Source organism: Pan troglodytes, chromosome 15, assembly GCF_028858775.2.
Source record: "Pan troglodytes isolate AG18354 chromosome 15, NHGRI_mPanTro3-v2.0_pri, whole genome shotgun sequence".
In the NCBI taxonomy this organism is placed as follows: Eukaryota; Metazoa; Chordata; class Mammalia; order Primates; family Hominidae; genus Pan; species Pan troglodytes.
This window is the reverse complement of record NC_072413.2, coordinates 38,762,400-38,778,981: the sequence shown is the minus strand read 5'-3', so window position 1 is coordinate 38,778,981 and position 16,582 is coordinate 38,762,400. Positions and strand designations below refer to the sequence as shown.

The window sequence follows — 16,582 nt, the reverse complement described above, 5'->3', positions numbered from 1 at the left end:
AAGCAATCAAAACATTTTATTTAAAAACAAGAAAGCTATACAGTTACCAAACATGGACTAAATACGTGTTTCCATTACTGAGAAAAAAAAATAATGTGAGATTAAAGTAGTCATAAAAAGAATAGGAATGTATTCACAAACTTACATAGAAAAGCCATCAGTTTTTGTTCATTAAAATAATAGTAATAAATTTTGAAAAAGCATTATTAAAAATTTTTTACTCAATCTTGTGCTGAAAACATTCACATTCATAATATCTACTTTTCCATGGAATTGTAAATATATGAATGGAAAAATAAAGCAATGGATCAGTTTAGGAACTGAATGCAGAACACAGTCTTATTGGCATTTTTGATTGCATAACTCCTAGAAGGTTGCTTTAGAGAAGAAAGTTTTCTGCCAGTGATATGTCATGCAGAAAAAGGAAGCTCCCACTGTAAAATGCTCATCCTTTTCTGCATTCATTATATCCTGAGATTGTTGAATTTTTCAGGGCTTAATTTTCCTATTTCCACTCAAACTATGCTCTTTTTGGTCTTGCAGCCACATTAGCAGGCCCAGCTTCACACTCTTCATGCTGGCAGGGAGGTTGAAAATATTGTTGCTAAGCAACTGGATGCGGCACATTGGAACTCTGTTTTTTTCTGATGAAAGTGACAGGAGAAAGATAGCGACATCAATAGCTTTCTGATTTTTTTTTTTAACTTAACAGCCGCAGTGAAAAGAGAAGATGATAGGGACAAAGAAAGAAAAAATCAGAGAGAAGATCTGGATATAAAGAAAAGAACTGTGAAAGGGATCCTAAGAGAAGATTTGATTCACATAAATTGATGGAAAAATATTAGAAACAAATCCAAAACATTAATGAGAATCGTGTATGTAGAAACTTTATTTTTTATATAAATTGTATGCTCTACCAAGGAAGAAAACTAAAAATGAAATACAAAGTCTTGATCTTGAAATTGAATGAATTAGTAAATTGAAACTGTTCTAACCTTTTCAGATCCCATCTTTTTTCTCTTATATTATCCTTCCAGATATAATTTCTATCTCAGAATCAGAAAACATATCTGCAGTGAAAATTTTTAGCCTTTAAAATTTACCAGTTAGTACTAAATGAGACCCTAAAGGAATAATGAAAAGGTAATAGGGATAGATAGCTTTGAATCTCTCCAAAGAATTGAAAATCTGCACTCTTACTCAGCTTAATGAAGAGACCATCTAAGCAATACTGTATCAGAAGAAAGAAAAGAGAAGCCTTTGAATGGTTTTGAATAAAATTGGACATGTACTGAACTGCAGAAAATGCAGACATGATAGTGACAATAGATAGATGGCTTTTCTTTCATTTCAACTCGAATGGTTGTAATTTTAAGCCAAAGTTACAAAAAATTGGTGTAAATATCACTAACAGAGAGATAGTAAGAAAATAAAGAGCTACAAATGTATTCATTTACGATGTCTCAGATATTTTTGATTCCAGGTTTAAAATTATGTGTCATTTAACGTCATCTTCAGTTTACTCCTCTGTAAAATGGCAAGAGCATTTAATTTTTAGGGTTTGAGGTTTAGATGAAATAACTTATTAAACATCTACCATATCCCCTGTTTTTCCCTCCGCCAAGAAATATAGTATATTCACTATATATATATCATATAAAGTAAAATACTGGCTATGAAACATGCCCAGTTTTATTACTTTTGAACCTCAGTATTGTTATACACCTAACACTGATGGCTGAGCTAAGCAACTAAGAGGTACTATTGATTGATAATCTCAAGCTATAATTTTTCAATTAAAAAGGTTTTTCCTCTTTCTCCTTTGGAGAAAAAGTAGAGAAGATAGGAGGCTGAGCTAAAATTTTCATTTATGAAATACTATATTTGCCAACTCCTCTGCTTTTAAATGTCTGGATTGTACAGGTGGTTTGGGGACTTCATTTATTTTGATTAGTCTAGCTTTATCCTGAAATGGTTATTGGTCCATGTCTATGATAAGGTAAAAGAAAATTAGAATCCTGAAAAAGAAAATAGCAAACCACTGATTCCATTCCGATTATCTTTGTGGCTTGTGTTAGCATTGATTGTTTCTTGCCATGCTATTGTATGTTCCTGGGACTCCGCTGCAACCACTAAATAAAGAGTGGACGGAATTAGGATAATCTGATTCTGGAAGCCAGATACTTTGATTGGTGGCTTGTCATACTATTATAAATAAGCAATTTGCCAAACTCTTCTAGTTACAGATTAGAAATATACAATGATCAAAAAGAGAATAGAAATGGGGCTGGTACATGTGGATAAAATAAAACTAGCAGAGTGTGAATCATTTAACATTATTTCTGAAATTATTTATAATTATACAATTCAGTATGCTAACAATTTAGAAATAAGCTTTTAAAAATATTTACTATAACTACAAAAAGAAATCTTGGGCATAGACTCTGTTTTCAGCAGGCTATTATTTTCTGCTTTCTAAATCTGTTTTGTTTCAACTTGTTTTACTTTATGTCGGTAGCTTGTTGATTCTCCCTCCAGCCCCCAAATCCAAGAGCAATGTTTTTTTCATTCATTGATTAACAGACATTTTGTTTGCTAAATAAAGTCACCATTGTGTTTAAACTCATTTAATTATCTTATTCCCTCTAGAAATAGTTACTATCATTAGTAACTACTGATAGATAAGTTGTTAGATAGATAGTTGATATATAAGTTAGATAGATAGATGTTAGATAGATAGTTAGATAGAGAGTTGATAGATAAGTAACTGAGAAAGTAACTCCTCCAAAGTCTCAGTAAAAGGAAAAAAGCCACTTCAAGCATCTGTCTGCCCACCTTCTGCCCAAACACGTTTTTCACTATGCTAAATATCAAGTTAAGGAGGTGCCATAACTTGCATTTTGTGAATATCACACAATTCTTTTTGAATTCTCAATGATGTTTATGTTTGACTTCTATTCATTTTGACTTAATAAAATATTCAAGGGGTTGCGTTAGAATTTTAGCAACACCAATATCAGCTATTTATTTTTTTTTAAGTAACTGCTCTATTCTGTTAATTAAGGTTAATGTAAGGTCACTTAGTGATAAGGTAACAAGTGAGAGTGCCTGGCTCTGTACTTGGAACATAGTATGCACTCTATTTTATTCCTGTTTTCCTAAGATACAGTGAATAAAGGGTTTCTTTGCATAAGTTGTTCAAATCTTTGGGATGATGAAGAGGAATGTGCATTAGCATGAGTCCCTAATTTTGAGTAACTGCGTAGTTTGCAAAGGACAATAAAGTTAAATACAAATAAGTAAAAGAGAGTGCTATCAAGCTATAACTCTTAAAAGTATGGAAAACTGAGAATAGAGATCTGGGAGGATGGTGGAAAATGATGAAGGGAGGTCTTTATGGAAGAAGCCAAAATGAATTGAAATTTTATAGCTGAGTATTTACTACCAAAATTCCTTTCATAAATGCTTGCTTGCCTTTCTTCCCTCCCTGATTTCTTACTTCTTTTCCTTCTTTGCTTTGCCTTTCTTTCCATCCACTTATCCTTTGGGTTTCTGGTATATCACATTATGTCAGATACATTCTTTGGTGACCCCAATATGTTATAAACTATGTGATCCCCTCTTCTGAGTACAGCTGGTACCTGTGACTTCCTTCTGGCCAATAGGATAGAGTAGAGGTGAAGAAAGTTTGAAAATTTCATTAAGGTTTCATATCAGTTGATTTTAAGATAAAAAAGGAAAAAAAAAAAAGAGGAAGAATTGTCCTGGTTGAGCCTGTCTTAATTGAGGGAAAAATCCTTATAAAGGACTCCTACCTGAGGGCAGAGACTTTCTCAGTTGCTACGTTTGAAGAAACAAGCAACCATGTATTCTACAGACAACATGAGGGAGCTTGGAAGAGTAGCTTTTCCCAGGTGAACCTTAATGAGAATGTACCTTGCCTGACGCGCTGATTACAGCACGACGATCCAGTTAAGCTGTGCCAGGATTTGTGACCCACAGATCTGTGAGACAATAAACTGGTATTTTAAGCTGCTAAATTTGGGATACTCTGTTACATAGTTACAGAAATTAATATACTTTTAAACAAACCATAGTCTTATCTATGCAATGTACTTCATCTCTCAAACAAATCATTCTTGAACTTTCTGCCTTTCCTCCACCCTCTCTCTCCTCCTCCTCACTCCCCTTCTTTCCCACTCTCATATACACACAAGCAAACAAGAAAAAACACAGATGTCTTAAGTCACATTGGAAACCACATAAATAAGCACTTACTTTAAAATAATCAAATGCTATTTATTTTTATTCCTAAGCTTCAAATTTGTATTACATTTACATTGTTACGTAAAAATCTAACTCACATTTTAGCACTATTTATCTATGTTCATTTTATACCTGGGGAAGAGTTAGAGTTCAAAAATCAAAATTCTCCTGAATCTTAATAATCGAATCATTTTTGAACCTAGCATACACCCCACACAAAGAAAATGTACTTTATCATAATCGGACATGTAATTACTTGCCAAATTAAAAATACATATTTTGTTTATTCTAATTAAAAATAGTGACCAATAAAGGACCACTTGTACCTTTAGTAAAGGCTGAAAGAAGTTTCACAATATAAGTATTTGTTATTCTTTCAGCGTCCTTTTTTAAAGTCGTTTGGTCTCCTTTTCACTCAAGGAGTCCTGGGACTGTGAACTGACTCAAGTCTGAGACTGCACTGGGGCTGTGAGTATTCTGTGAGATTCAGTCAGATTTCTGTTCACTAGGCCTAGAGTTTTTCTGCTTAAACAGATCAATTTGGACTCTGATAGGCTGCCCAACTATTTCAGTTCTAGGAACTCTATTGTCAACTAGCCAAAGCCAACCACCTCTGAAAGTAAGATTATTCTAAATGCTGCTTTGCTATGTGAAAGTAAAAGAAGACCAAACAAACAAGAAAAACAAAGCCTGTTTACTCAGAACTTGCTGCAGCAAGAGAGCCACCAACTGTCACTTCCATTTTGGCAGAGATGAAAATACAGGCAGAAGAGTGGAAAAGCTTTATAGTTGCAGAAAGGGAAGACTTCAGATATGCCCTGGTTGGAGGCTATTGGCATGAGGATGTTATAGGGCTAACTAGAAGTGTGGTATCCTATGGGGTTGGTTACAGGTGCATAATTGGTTTTCTCTGGTTGGTCCTAAGTTGGAAGCAGGAACAAAAATTAGGGAAGCTGTCAGTTATTGATCAATTCTTGGACATTTTCAGGTTCATTGCTCAAGAATGTATTGTTTAGTTTCCTGGATTATCATTAGCGATAATGAGCTGGCTTCCTGAAAGTCTGATTTACAGCAGGTTGCTTCTTGGGCTGCCTATTACAGATAAGGGGCTGGTTTCCTGGGCAGCTTGCTACAGGTTTTAGATCAGAGTTCTGTTTTTGTATATGATCTGGCCATAGTCCATTTGTATGTTCAGTCTCTTAGCATCATTGTGCCTTATGTTATCTAAGCTCATCTTTTCCTTGATGATTAATTGTTGCCAGTTTGTCTCTGATACTCCAGAATTCCACCATTCCCGTTTAATTTGGGAATCTCAGTGTAATAGCAGATCCCACTGTAATTCTGGGCCTACAAAAAAAGCCACCGCAGAGCTGTTCTAGATTGCTCCGGATGCCTTCATAAATTTCTCACAGCCTTGGTGAAATGAATGCTCTCTAGACCTTCCCAAGGGACATAGTGAGGGGGTATGTTTAGGTCTTCCATGATAAATCCACTCCAGCATTCCAATCTCCCTATTTCTTTGGATGACTTCCTGAATACCTTCTGACATTTTAATTTCAACTGTTGCAGGTCAATCTTGAGTGGAGAATTCCATCAACCAGACAAGCAAACTGCTAGAACCATTACTAGCATGGCCACTCTATCCAGAATCTATGCTTATGATCCAATAAATGTATTCTGATTCATCTTATGTTCTTTACACTTTGTTCGCATATCCCCTGGTTTTTGTCACTATAAATTGGCAAAATTATGCAACTCTCTTGTTATATAGCACATCTTCCCAAAGGGCCCATTTTGAGCCTCACTCTTCATGACCTGATGGGAATTGAGTCTATGTACAGATTTATAAGTAGGTCTAGAAGCAGGAAAATGTGGTGAAGATAGATTCGGAGGAGGAGTAGCAATTTCCTGTAAGGTAACTACCATTAATGAGACCATTATGGGTTCTTCAGATAAGCTGAGAGTACCCTCCATATGGAAGGGATGGAAGAGCTGCTTCTGCTACCAGAAGTTCAGTGGGATGAAAGAGTTCAAAGTCTAAGATCCATTGAATCAGTGCGTAAGACTGATGTTCCAGTGTTCAAGATTTCATTCTTCCCTAATAAATGCTTTAATTGCAACCAAAGATATGCTGCATGTTTGGGAATATAATTTGCATTATTATTCAGCCACCTGCAAGATTAGATTTTAGATTTTGTTTTCAGAAATCTCACCCTTGCGGCTACAGAAAATAAGTGTTTCTTTTAGAGCAGTCAAAGAGGCTTTTAGGTCCTTTATGTGGACTTTGAAGTGAGAACTTAGCATGTTCTTTCCACATGCTCTCTGGTGCATTCATGATGAGACATGCTATAACCCTATATTTGCAAGCATATTCTATAGCAACACATGCTTTGTTACAAAAAAAAAAATTACCTTCTGTAGGCACTTGCACTATCTACAGTGGGTAATTCACATAACCGTCCTGCCACTGCATGTCATGGACTACCGTTAATCACCTTCATCACTGGAAAGAAAGATTTAATACTTTTAAATCTAAACAGATCACTTCCAGAAAATGCAAAATGAATTCAGAGTACGTGTTGCTAAGATTCAGTTCTGTCAGCATCACTCTCAATATCAAATTGTGTATAACTTAGAGTCCAACAAAAGAAGCAAAACCATTCTTATATGTTAGGTGAGAAATGTATTGCAGGGATTTAACATTATGCAATTGTGTCATCTGGTTAAAGAAACTCATTAAGGCTGTTGTTTTTGTGTGTAAAGCTGAAGTTGAAAGGACAGGAAATGAGGTTGTGAAGAAGAGGGAAGCAAAGACCAGGTTAATCCCATAAACATGTGGGATCTACAGCATGAGCAGGATTGAATCCACAGTGAGAGACTAGAAATTCCTATCAGTTCTTACCATTTCTGATTTTGTTGGGTGTCCTGAAAGAGAAGTTGGCACCTGTCTTTACAGCACTAAACACACATCTGGTCGAAGAGTTAAAGTAGCTGAAAGAGGTGAAACAATTGTTGGCCCAAAGTTTCAAAACCCACACTATCCAATATGCTAATCACTAGTCACATGTGGCTATTGAGGACTTAAAATGTAGCCAGTCTGAATTAAGACACATTGTAAGTATAAAATGCACACTGGATTTCAAAACCTTAGGACAAAAACAATAAGAAAAAAGAATGTAAAATATTTCATTAGTAATTTTTAATATTGAGTGTATGTTAAACTGATAGATTAGATATTATTGGTTGAATAAAGTGTACAATTAATATTAATTTCATCTCTATTTTAGTATTTTTAAATGTTTATATGAGAAAAAACTGACATGTATTTGACTTCTGTTTTATTTATACTGAACAGCATAATTCTAGACTTTAAAGGTGAAATTTCTATTATCTATAAAATGAATTCTAGTGAATTTCTTGTGAATGAATCACCATACCCAAGTTCTAACAGTTTTCAGTGGTACTTCTTCAAGAAATTTTTTTAAAAGGTTTATTTAGTATTGAGTAGAAATTAATATTTATATATTTTCACAAATTCTATAAGGCATTTTTTTTTGCTCATTTCATTTTAACATTGGCCAATTATATAAATATGTCATGGAGTTATTTATAGAGCACTTATTAATGCAGATAATGTTTATTATGTTATTCATGTTAGACTGTCCTAGAAATTGCTATCTTTAAAATTTTATTATGACCTTGCTTCAAGATCCCCAAGGTATGGTGTTACATCTAGAGTTTCAATATAAAGCTATTAAGGTATACATTTCATTCCTTGTCATTCAAATATTTCTTTTAATTTGACTCAAAATTTATGACTTTCAAATTTGATCAGATGGCTCAAATCATTTCTTATCCTCCACTGAACTTAATACGTAATTGAATGAATTTATCTTTCTTTCTCAGGCAGATTGGTTTATAACCCAATACCAAAGCTCTTCAAATTTAAATTTTGCCAAGAAAATAGTCTTAGGTAAAGAGGGAATAATGTAAAAAGTATCATACGTATGTAGTGAAAACATTGAGTGTTTTAAAATTATTCTAGTACTGGATAGAGATGAAAATATAAACAAATAATCTTGACCAGTAATAAGGTAATTATTCTGGAAAACAAAATGATTGCTGAGTTTTACTTTTGTATAATTTTTTTTTGCTTTTCTAATTACCTTTACATATTTTCAAAAAATAATTCACTTTAAAAACAGCATTACAAAAGGAGATAGGCATAATAATCAACAACAAACAATAATATTTACATATGACAGGCATTCTTCAAAAGAGTGTATATGTATAACTCATTTAATCCCCATAGCAATTTTAGATGTTATTGTTATCTCTATTTTACAGGTGAAGGAATTAATGAGCAGGAAAGAAAAATAATTTGCTAGAACTTCCCTAACTGTAAGTGGCAGAGCTAGGTTTGAACTAGGCAATTTAACCTCATTGACCATGTTCTTAACTCCAATAATTGAATAGAGAATGCTAGATGACTTACTACAAACCTTATGACTTTAGATGTGACCAGGACAATTCAGGTTATCTGATTTCTAGTTTGTTATTCTTTCTATTACTCAGAAAATCTACAGTGAGACAGTATAAAAGGAAGAACAAAGAAACGGGAAGGAGGAAACAAGGAAGAAACAAAACCATAAAGAATCTGAAGAGTACAATATGATTACTAGGCAAGTGTTTTAAATTTTTAATTTTTCAACTTTACTACTTCTTAAATTCTTCATATGAATTCTCTCCCACACCTTTAAACTGACTGAAACTTGATAAATTCCTGCTTGCATTGCAGTAGTCTCACATTCCCTAAAACTGTGCTTTTATTTAAACCTAGTAATTATACTATGAACCAATCTAATCTATCCTAAACTAAATCAAACAATCCTATTATATGGTTAGGTTGAATTTTACATTTTATACAGTATGTTGAGAAGATGTGCTTTGACATTACATTTGCAACTTCATATCTATATGGTGCTGTAGAATGGTCCCATAAAAAGAGCGGAATGATGACTGGAAATTACATTTCTAAAACATTAGCTGGAAATATGTCAAATCTATCCAAACTTTTCTATATACTTAAATTGATCACATTCAAAACCACAGTAATTATGTGTGTGTATGAATATGTGTTTGTGTGTATGGATATTAACAGGCTCCTTCTAAAATGTATTTGGTAATGAAATGGACCAAGAGCTCAGATAACCCCAGATTATCTTGATAAAGATGAACAATGTTAATAGATTTAAATTATGTGATAATTAAGAATTTTTATATGGCTAAAGCAATACAGATAGGGTATGTTTGGGCTAAAGGTTGTGCAAATAGTCCAATGAGGCAGATTAGAGTCCAGAAATAGACCCACATGCATATAGTAATGTCACTTTTGGGAAAGGCAACCCTGCAATGAAACGATGGTCTTTTTAATAAATATGTTGGGTCAATTAACTATTCATATAGGAAATAAAATAAGCCTTAGATCTTAATTCACTTTATAAACAAAAATTAATTTCAGGTAAATTTTAGGCACACATTTAAAAATAATAGTAAACTTCTAAGAGAATATCTTAAATACCTTAGAAAAAGCAAAGATTTCTTAAACTGGACATAAAACCATTAACCATAGAGCACAAAAAAGATGAATTATTCAGGATTAAATTGTCCATAAGCTATATATATGAAATATAGTTTCTCAAGACTAGTCAAGCGTATATAAAATGTCATAAAATGAATTTTTTAAAAGTTAATGCTACTATATTTTAAAAAGTAACAAAAGCCTTGTAAAGGTAATTTACAAAAGATAATACCTAAAGGCATTGTGCATTATCCAAATGCCTTTTTCATAAACACATGAAAGATTAACTCATCAGGAAAGTGTAAAGCCATTAAATGATATCACCATGCATCCAACAGAAATACTAACAACAACAACAGTATTGACAATTGTTGTTGAAGATGTGGAGAAACTAGCATTCTCATATGATGCTGGTGGGAATATAAACTGATACAACTTTGGAAAACTCTTTGGAAATGTATACTATATCTGAAAATGTGTATATTCTATTACACAACAATTCTATATCTAGTACATATTCCGGAGAAATGTGTACAGGTATATGTCAGTTAATAACAGGGATATGTTCTGAGAAATGCATCATTAGGCGATTTTGTCATTGTGTGGACATCATAGGGTGTACTTACACAAACCTAGACGCATAGCCTACTACACAATTAGTCTATAAGGCATATGAATACTGTAGGCAATTGTAACACAATAATATTTGTGTATCTAAACATACTAAATATAGAAAAGGTATAGTCAAAATGGCATTATAATCTTTTGGGACCACTTTTGTATATGCTATCCATAATTGATCAAAATTTCCTTATGCAATGCGTGGCTGTATTTATATTTGTACGTGAAAATAGATATATAGAAATGTTTATATCAGTAATATTTGTAAAACCCCCCAACCCAGGAAAAACAAACTACTATTACATTTAACAATTGAGAAGAATCTCACAAATAAGATGAGCAAAATAAGCCCATTGCAAAATAATATATACTGATGATTTCATTTATATAAATCTCAAAAGAAAGCAATAAATCCAGCAATGGAAGTCATAATACTGGTTATCTTTTAGGGATAATGATAAACATGAGGAAGTTATCTGGGGTGCTGATAATGTTCCATTGTTTTGTCTGTGAGTGTGTGTGTTTTAAAAAGTATCCCTGGGCCAGGCCCGATGGCTGCAATCCCACCACTTTGGGAGGCTGAAGCGAGAGAATAACTTGAGGCCAGGAGTTGGAGACCAGTCAGGAAAACATGGTGAAACCCCATCTATACTAAAAATACAAAAATTAGCCAGGTGGTGGCATGCACCTGTAATCCCAGCTACTCGGGAGACTGAGGCAACAGAATCACTTGAGCCCCAGAGGTGAAGGCTGCAGTGAGCCTAGATCATGCACTGCACTCCAGCCTGGGTGACAGAGCAAGGCTCCATCTCAAAATAAAATAAAATAAAATAAAATAAAATAAAATAAATAAAAATAAAAATAATAAAATAATAAAAACTATCCCTGTACTTTTCCTTATGCTAAGAAGTCACTTCTATGGGCCCTTTTTTTCTCTTGTCTAGTCATTTTCTTTGCCATTTCTTGAAATTTCTTTCTGAAAAAAAGAGAAAAAAGGAAAAACATAAAATGAGCTATTAGATGATGACACAATATCTCCAACTATGTTTTTTAGAATTATTTTAGGCAAGTGTGTTGCAAAATTTTAAAAATAAAAATCTGAAAGTAACAACATTATTGAAAACAATGCAATGATATACAGTTATTGCTGTCTTTGGTCATTTCACAGATGAAACACATCATTACATTATCCTTTCTCTTACCGGTATCATTGTTTTCCATCTTCCTACTCACCCTTTCCTCCATAAAATTTTCTTCAAATTTATTCAGGCTTTACTACTAACTAAATTCTTCCTATAAAATTATCTCTCCCACCTTTACATTAACTGAAACTTGATAAATGCCTGCTTGCATTGTAGCATTCTCACATTTTCTAACAATCGTAGTTGTGACTAAAAGAATTGGTATTCTAGTTCTTGATGATCCTTCCAGATTATAGTAACTTTCTATCACTATTTTACCAAATTCTCAAAAACTTAGTGGCTTAAAATTACAGAAATTTATTATCTTAAAATTTTTAAGGTTAGAAGCCTCACTGAGCTAAAATCAAGGTGTGAGCATGACAGCATTCCTTCTGGAAGTTTGAGCAGAAAACCTGTTTTCTTACCTTTTCCAGCTTCTGGAATTGCCAGTATTCCTTGGTGCATGGCTTCTGCCTTCATCTTCAAAGGCAGCAGTGTAGCAGCTTCAAATCTGTTTTCTCTAACACTGATATTTAACTCCCTCTTATAGAGACCCTTGTGATTACATTGGGCTCTCTTGAATAATTTAGAATAATCTTCCCATCGCAGGATTCTTAACCAAATTACATCTGCAAAGTCCCTTTTGCCAAGTAAAGTAACATATTCACAGGTCCTAGGGATTAGGACTTTGATATCTTTGGGGAGGCCATCATTCTGTCTACCACATAGATCTTTCAATCTCTGTGAAATATCTTAAAATGAGTTTTGTTTGTCTCTAAAACAATACAATTACTATCCAAACAAGAACTAGATCTGAATATTATCTTAATTTTTAATTTCTCCCTCACAGTCCATATACAAATACACATCAAATGCTGTGAACTCAAACTTCTCTGTGTTTTAGTCTACCTCCTTCACCTCCTGTGCCTACGCTCCTTTTATTCCCCTATCATCTCTGTCTTGATCTATTGCAAAAACAACTTAACTAGACTTCCTGGCTCTAGTACTGTCCTCACTCCCAAATCTATTATTAATCATACTGCCAGATTTATCTTTTTAAAAAGCAAATGCTTTATGTTACTCCCTAACTTCACCCATTTTGGAGCCTAATTATTTACTAGAAAATAAAGTTAAATTATTTTTTAAGTTTCTCAAGGATCTTTATGATACTAGCTCAACCTACCTTATTTTTCTCACAGAATATCTGTGCTATTTAAATTATCTCTCACTTCCAAATCTTTTTCTCTAAATTATGCATTGTGATTCTGGGACTGAGACTCTGCAAAATCATGAAACCTTTCTGAAGATTCTTTTTGTGAAAAACGACTTCTGTCTTGTTTTGAAGACCCTAAAAGAGACTGAATATCTTAGCACATGACATGAAATAATAAATGGATTTCAGTGACTCATCATAAAGTGCATGTTATCTAACTGAGCAATCCAAAAGGTTAACCATGCATAGCCTAACCAGTTTGACATTAAGTACAAAGAGAATATGAGAATCTCAGCTCCAACAGATCTCAGGCACAGGAGAGTTGCATGAACAGGTAGCTGAGACTCCTAGAATACTTACACTTGCTTCATCCTCTCCTCTCCTTCAATCACATCTACAACCTCATTGAAAGAACATAAGCACCAGATGATTGATGAGAAAACCATTTTGCTGTTTTAATAACTTTTACTTTAATGAGATACTTGTACCTACCAGCATTAGATGGTTGTCAATCAAGAGCTTCCCTGAAAGACAGTGATGAAGAGAAATGTTACTAATAGACAGAACTGAGTGGAATGTATTGTGTTATCTACTTTATACTGAAGAATGGTTATACATATGGATTTGCACAAATTAATATGTGATGGCTAATGGCTTTGTCTCATGGTCAGGAACTGGAAAGAATAGGATGGAAGATTGGCAATTTGAAAGAGGCATAAATATACATTATTAGAAAAGGGCAAAAGATATTAAGATTTTTGCTTTCACTTGAATGTTCCTGGCAATGTGAAAAGGTGGCGTGTGTGTGTGTGTGTGTGTGTGTGTGTGTGTATTCTGTGGACATCAGTAAGCCTCTTTCTCCAGCCTTTCTGGTGCTTGATGAATGAATGAATTCAAGTATGGCATGGTCAAAAATAAAGTTGGAGTTATTATATGAACTCAACCACAGTGGACTTTCCTCATCAAGTCTGATCTGGATAGTACCACTGCTTAGTAGATGAACTTCCAAGAGCAGAGACAAATGCTGTGCTGATATAGAGCTACTAGTATGGCATAATTCCCTTGAGGAACTAGCCAGGCCTCTAGTGATACAATGATTACCCTAAATTCCTTCCAGGCATAGAGATGTCAACTACTTTGCTTCATTAAAATAAATAGATAGTTCCTCTATTGTTACTTATTTCATGACCATAATTCTTCTGCCAGTATCAAAATCTGTGGACTTAGGGAATGGCTTTTGTTCTAGCATTCCACCCAAAGTTGCTTTTGTCAAGGAATTGATTTCATATCAAAGTAAGTGTTACAGTTGGCGCCTGCCTATGGAATTCACTAGTCTTACTAAATCATTTGAAGATGCTGACATGAGAGAATGGAGCAATAGCCTAATAGAATACCAAAGACTCAATTACAGCACCAGTTGAAAGAGAATATGCTGAAAACTTGGTTTATTTTTCAAGATGCCATACACATATGCTCTCAATAATGAAGGTATATGAATGATAACATTGAATGTCAATGAACTAAACTCTCTAATCAAAAGACATTAATGGACTGAATAGATGAAAAAACAAGATTCAATGATCTGTTGCTTACAAGAAACACACTTCGCCTATAAAGACACACCCAGACTGAAAAAAAAGATGAAAAAAGATGTTTCATGTCAACAGGAACCAATAAAGAGAAAGAGTAGCTATACCTATATCAGAAAAAATAGATTTCCAGGCAAAAAATATAATAAAAGACAAAGTAGATTATTGTATATTGATGAAGGGGTCACTTCAGCAAGAGGATATAATGATTGGAACTGTATATGCATCCAACATTTGAGCATATAAGTATATAAAGCAAATATTTTTAAAGCTAAAGAGAGAGCTAGACCTCAATACATTAATAGCTGGAGAGTTCAACACCTCACATTTAGCACTGGATACATCTCTCAGATAGAAAAATCAACAAAGAAATTTTGGACTTAATCATCACTATACAACAAACAGATCTAATAGATATTTATACAACATTTCATCCAATGACTGCAGAATAAACATTTTCTCCTTATCACATGAATCACTCTGAAGGATACTATATGTTAGGCCATAAAACAAGTTTTTAAACATTCAAAATAATTGAAATAATATCAAGCATCTTGTCAGATCACAATGGAATAAAACTACAAATAAATAACAAGATAAATTCTTGCAACTATACAAACATATGGAAATTAAACAATACGCTCCTGAATGACAAATGAGTCAATGAAGGTATTAAGAAAAACTTGAAAAATATTTTGAAGCAAATATAGTGAAAACAAAATGTACCCAAACCTGTGAGATACAGCAAAGCAGAACTGAGAGAGAATTTATCACTATAAGGGTCTATGTTGAAAAAGAAGCAAAACTTTAAATAAACAACCAAATGATGCATCTTAAAGAACAAGAAAGGCAAGAACACACAAAACCTAAAATTAGTAGGAGAAAGGAAATGATAAGTATCAGAGCAGAAATAAATAAATTTGAAATGAAGAAAACAATACAAAAGATCAATGAAACAAAAAGTTGACTTTTTAAGTAGATAAACAAAATGGACAAAACTTTATCTAGACTAAGAAAAAAAAAGAGAATGCCCAAAGAAATAAAATCGGAGATGAAAAAAGACACTTTACAATTGATACTACAAAAATTCAAAGGTTTATTAGTGTCTACTATGAGCAACTATCTGCCAATAAATTGAAAAATCTAGAATAAATGGATAAATTTATAGACACATATAACCTACCAAGATAGAACCATTAAATCCAAAACCTGAACAGACCAATAACAAGTAACACAATTAAAGCTGTAATAAAGTTTCCCAGGAAAAATAGCCTGAGACCTGTTGGCATCACTGCTGAATTCTACCAAACATTTAAAGAAGAACTAATGCCAATCATACTCAACTGTTCTGAATAATAGAGAAAGAGAGAATACTTCCAAACTCCTTCTAGAAGGCCAGGATTACCCTGATACCAAAACCAGATGAAGGCACATGAAAAAAATAAAGCTACAAGCCAATAACTCTGATGAACATTAATGCAAATATTTTCAACAAAATAATATTTAATAGCAAACCAAATTCAACAATACCTTATACAATCATTCATCATTACCAAGTCTGATTTATCCCAGGATGCAAGCATAATTCAACATATGCAAATCAATTAACATGATACATTATATTAACAAATTAATAAAGGACACAAACTATATGATCATTTCAATTGATGCTGAGAATGCATTTGAAAAAGTTCAACATCCTTTCATAAAGACCCTCAAAAAAGCAGTATAAAAGGAACTTACCTCAATATAATGAAAATCATATATGACTGACAGACTCACAGCTAATATTGTACTGAATGAGGAAAAACTGAAAGCCCTTCACTGCAGATCTGGACCATGACAAGGATGCCCACAGTCATGACTGTTATTCAATATAGAATAGCAATCAGATAAGAGAAAGATATCCAGCCAAACTAAGTTTCATAAGTGAAGGATAAATAAAATCCTTTACAGACAAGCAAATGCTGAGAGATTTTGTCACCACCAGGACTGCCTTACCAGAGCTCCTGAAGGAAGCACTAAACATGGGAAGGAAAAACTGGTATCAGCCACTGCAAAAAACATGCCAAATTGTAAAGACCATCAAGGCTAGGAAGAAACTGCATCAAATAATGAGCAAAATAACCAG

The 16,582-nt window shown here is 33.5% G+C and overlaps 1 protein-coding gene across 1 annotated transcript in view; it reads left to right on the top strand.

Moving 5' to 3' along the window:
* Positions 1–16,582, top strand: part of LOC129136978 (uncharacterized) — a 249,194-nt gene that overhangs the window by 5,431 nt on the left and 227,181 nt on the right. The window contains exon 2 of the transcript XR_010150917.1: positions 8,842–8,948. The gene's annotated coding sequence lies outside the window, so the exon portion shown is untranslated. The remainder of the gene's footprint in view (positions 1–8,841; positions 8,949–16,582) is intronic.